The sequence below is a fragment of the Miscanthus floridulus genome, chromosome 6, assembly GCF_019320115.1.
Source record: "Miscanthus floridulus cultivar M001 chromosome 6, ASM1932011v1, whole genome shotgun sequence".
NCBI lineage: Eukaryota > Viridiplantae > Streptophyta > Magnoliopsida > Poales > Poaceae > Miscanthus > Miscanthus floridulus.
Window position 1 is genome coordinate 40,992,006 of NC_089585.1, and position 5,191 is coordinate 40,997,196.

Consider the following 5,191-nt stretch of genomic DNA (forward strand, 5'->3'; position numbering starts at 1 on the left):
TAACATTCTATTGTCTTCTTGTTCATTAGCTTACCGGTTTTAACCGGATTGATGAAATAAAATAATATACTCCCTCCGTTCTAAATTATAAGGATATTTTATTTTTTCTAAATTTATAACTTTTATTACGCACCTAAATACATGTTATGTCTAGATACATAACAAAAACTATAAATCTAGAAATGTCAAAACATCTTTAGCCTAGTTCGCTTGTTGGTTTTAGCCAGCCCAAACCAGCCAGCCAATAGTGTTTTCCTCTCACGATAAATCAAGCACCAGTCAATCCTAAACCAGCCTAGAAATCAACCAGCAATCAGGCCGCTTATAATTTGAGACGGGAAAGTACATGTCAAGCTTATATATAAAGACACACTGTAACCACTACGACATTTACATATAGTATTGTCACAACACGCAGGGTATTCTTTAGCTAATCAGTAATCAGCTTTGCTTTAAGGATGGGCCAACACACAGACTACGCAACCTTCTGCGATGGGTAAAGTACAAATTTTCACGGAGGAAACGAACCAGGCAACCAGGGCCTTCAAAGTTCAAGCGCTGTGTCCGGCCACAAACGACCTCTCTTCTCTTCCGCCCACAAAGGATCCGACAACTACCCGATGACGCATGCAATGACGCTAATTCCGCCTAGGCCAGCAAAGCACGGTCTCCTTCTGCGACCCGGCTGTCACAGCTCACGGACAATGGTCTCCCGGCACGTGGTCTCCATCCGAGCCGTCCGAATCGAACCGCCTCATCTCCGCCGTCCGCTTTGGCCAACGGGACCATAAATACCTTTGCTTCCGCCAATTATTCGTTAACCAACAAACAATTGTTCCGCGAGTTCCTCGCCCCTGCACGCAACCTCCTCTCCTCCTCCAGATCCAGGATTGCCGTGATCCTTCGTTACCTTGCGCGACCTCGGTGAGCTACGTTTGTTTCGATTTATCGGAAAATCCGTTTGCTTCATGTTGCGCAGGCTCAGATCTGATTGCTGGTTTCGGCGTCTTACTTCTTGAATCGAGCTGGGAGCGCGTGGATCTGAGCACGGGGGATACAACAAACCCGCGTGCATGACGCGTTGGATCCGGCACCGGTTAGTACTTGACCGCAAGATTCTTGTTGTTTTGTGTTGGTGGTCGAGCATCACGTGCGCTGATTTGCGGCGTTGTTGCTGATCTGCCGCGTTGTTTTGCTTCGGGTTCCAGATCTGGCGAAATCGCGATCTTATTGGTGGTTCCGGCCGGAGCGGGTTTTGGCGGACGATGGCTGAAGGCGGCGGCGGGATCCATTGGTCTGATCCACCTCGCGGGATGATGTCTCTGCGCTGATAATTATTGGATGAATTTCGATAATTATTAGTAGATCTAAGAGAATGTGCCGCCTTGAAGAGGCGAGGTAAGGTGCAACATGTAAGAGTCAAAGAGTTGCGTGCGTCGGAAAAAAAGGAGAAAAAAAAGAAAAAGATGTGACATGCTAGAGGCCTTTGCCATGATGGGTGCGCTCGCATGGCAGGCCACGGTAATAATAAAAAGATGATCATTGTGTCCCGGGGGAGGAGATCGCACGGGGGTTGATTTTTTTGGCCCCGGGTTCTCTTCCCCCATGGTGTTCCCTGTCCTTGCGTCCGTTGCTTGCGTCCTCCGCTCGTCTTGGTCAGCTAGATGCCGGATTTTGCATCTAACACGGAGATCTACAACACGTCGGATTTTTGCATCTAATACGGCGATCAACAACGAAGCTACAGCGAGAATCCCAAGGTACAATCGTTAATTAAGTTCCAATCAATCTTTTTAAGTCGTTCACGTTCCTTTAATTCCACACGACGCCTATATTCTTATTCTGAATAGCCATCGAACTGAAGGTCCTAAAACACCCGTTAATGACCAACATCCACCCGTACATGACCGACTACCAGTTTGCCCAGCTCAGCTGAAGTTACCTATATTTCTATAGTTGAAGACTCGCATAAACTTAAACGAAGCATCGTTTTTAATCATTCAATGAACTTCAGGAGTGTGTAAAAATTTAGGTTGCATCTGCAAATTAAATTTCTGGTTCTGTTGAGCCCGTCAATCTTATACTATCTGTGAAACCCTTATTTATTGCCTGATGGCACTGAGTTCCTATTTCATTTATACATTATATTTGTATATTATATTTTCTACAATTTTGTCTGGCCTCTCTTTGGACGATAGAAATTTATGAGGATTCCATTTGTATTTATCATATGTTGGTCGATTCAGTTTGTTTTTTTTTGTAAGACTTAGCATGCATGTTCCTTGAGACAGCAATTGTTGGACTTGTGTAGAGCACTAGAGGGTGCAAAATTGCAGTATGATGGATTCCACTATTCATCATCTTATAAAAGTTTCTTGACCATGGAGCGCCTCAACTGTGGCTATGCTTATGGATGGCTGTGCTGATGCAACCGATTGGTTATTGGTGTGCTTAAATCGCTATGTTGGTGGATCCGATTGATTAAGTAGCCTGTTTCTGGGCTTATTGTTAGAGGAAAATACTGTTGGTTGGTTGATAAGCTTTGGCTGAAACGTAACAAGCGAAGATTCTGTGCCAAATGGACGATCTGGTTGGTTACAATTCTCGGCTGAAGGTGTTTTGTTACAATATGCCCAGGTGTTCTACTTGTAGTGTTCTACTTGTACATTGCTTTTTAAAGGCACTGTACATATTGTCAGTTTATTTCTTGGTAGTCTAATTCATTCATATGGTTTCTTTTTTACGGCACTCTACATAATGGTGGACAATTTTTTCTTCAAATTCATTCATTTAGAAGTTCGAGGGGTATGAGAACACAAGTTACCACGAGATCAATTTGTTTCAAAGTTTATTGTTATATTCAATTTGATTTGATTTGATTGATGGTTTGGAAATTTCATGGTGTTGTGGAAGTTGATTTCATTAAGTGTATTGGTAAGCTGTGACTAGAAGGTATAGGTGCTCGGGTCGAGCAGTTTAGTTCCTGTGAAGTTTGTGATAGAAAACTTTTTTTTTGCGTCGCAGAAAATTACCATAAGCCTTAACTTGGACTTTTTAAAATTGATTTCATTTTTGCGTCGCAGAAAATTACCATAAAAGCCTTAGCTATGGACTTTTTGAAATTGGTTTCATTGTTTTTTCAACTTCTAAAATATCGGATGTATTTTATCTTTATGGTTAATAAAAAAATCGTCCCCTATAAAGGAGAACATTAACTATGGACTTCTAAAATTGGTTTCATTGTTTTTGCTTCCAACCTCTAAGGAAGATCGACTCCATTTTATGCATTTCTTGCTTCCGTAGTAATTTTATCCCAGATCTTATATGTTGCCAGGGTTTTTTTATATATAATTATAAAGAATAATGTAGGCCGTGGCAATTGTAAGCTGTACAATTTCCTGCCAGGGATTTTATTTTATATAATTTATCAAACTCCATTTTCAGCATTTCTTGCTTGCGTAATAATTTTATCCCAGCTCTTAATGCTGCCAGGTTTTTTTTATATTATTATACAAGAATAATAACGTAGGCCGTGGCAATTGTAAACTGTACAATTTTCCGCCAGATATTTTATATAATTTATCAATTATCAATTATCAGAGAATAGGCAATCATATGCAAGTTTAGAGGGGTCGTACCCTCCATAAACGAGTACAGTTGTCTCTAAAATGACGCATTTTGCTGGTGTCTGCTCGTTGAGATGCGGATCTTCCCTCAGCACGGTGAGGTCCTCCGTTGACTGCTAGCCCAGGCGTGTTGTCTCGGATGGATGGTGGTTCAATTCCACCAAGATTCTTTAGGCCGTGTTTAGTTCGCCGAAGTCGGCGCCGCGTACCGTTGTCTCTAAAATGACGTATTTTGTTTTTATTTGATAATAATTGTTTAATCGTTGATTAATTAAGTTTAAAATGTTTGTGTAATTAGTTTTTTATTTTGTTAATATTTAGTATTCTATGCATGTATCGTAAGTTTCATGTGACGAGAAATTTTCTTTTTGCATAGTGTTAAAGTTGAGAATTTAGCTGAAACTAAACATGTCTTATTTGAAATTTGTTCACCAAAGCACCGGCTTAACTTTTGATATGTACTATATACATATTATATGCACTTAGACCTAGATATACACTTAGATACACCAATAAAAGTAATTGTAATTTACTTCTCTTTGTTTTAAATTATGTTGCTTTGAATTTTTTTTACATCCAATAGAATTTGCTATGCATGTATTTAGATAAATAATAATATGTCTAGATACATAATAAAATAGATAAACTAAAAAAATAAAGTAAATTAAAAAAGTTAAAATAATTTATAATTTAAAATGAACTAAAAAAATTATTGTTATTTATAATTTAAAATAGAGAGAGTATATTTTATGGACAGGTACCTTTTGTACTTAATTCACATGTTCTTTCATCCAAGTGGCATTTCATTATATATAAGTATATTGGTCTAATGTTTTTTATTTATTAGTGTTTTCATAAACTGACAACGGAGAATTTACACTGAATCTTTTGTCTTGTCTTCTGAATACAAGAATTTCATAGAATCCAGTTTATTTGTAAAAGTAGAATTTATATTTACTAAAAAAAATCTTGCATCCTAGGGGTCTGCAATTTAAATTATTTGTTCTTGACTTGTATAATAAATGATGCCTCCATCTATATACTTAAATTTATTGAAAAGATAATGATATTATATTTAAAATAGTTTTATTTATGTCTATTTAGCGTCTAATGTAATTAAACTAAAAAGGATTTTTTTAGGTAGCAATGGAAAACCAAATAAAAATATAAGTAAAAATAGTGGACAGTCCACATTAGGCCCTCCTTAGAGGTTTTGGACAACACTGGCAACAGTGGACAATAGGAGCCAAGAAATTGGATTCTACTCCTTTTCTAAAATTTGAAACAGAGGAAACATAAAAAAACATAGAAATTGGATTGTACTTTTTTTTATCTTTTCGGTAAATAGAACTTTATTAACTTCTTTTCCAATCGTTTCCGGTAAATAGAACTTCATTAACTAGAGGTTGACATAATTACATTCATCGTTGAACATTACATCTAGCTAATTTAATTAATTTATTTGTTGCTGAATTTTGCTTTATTTTTACTTTTCGAAGTTATAAGGCGTTTTGACTTTTGTAGATTCATAGATTTCGTTATCCACTTAGATATATATTACGTTT

The 5,191-nt window shown here is 37.5% G+C and overlaps 1 long non-coding RNA gene across 1 annotated transcript; it reads left to right on the top strand.

The window, feature by feature from the left end:
- Positions 1–493: 493 nt before the first annotated feature.
- On the top strand, positions 494–2,382 carry LOC136455970 (uncharacterized). The gene is made up of 2 exons (XR_010759303.1): positions 494–1,096; positions 1,209–2,382. It is a non-coding gene; the product is annotated as an uncharacterized lncRNA (long non-coding RNA).
- The last annotated feature ends 2,809 nt before the right edge of the window (positions 2,383–5,191 follow it).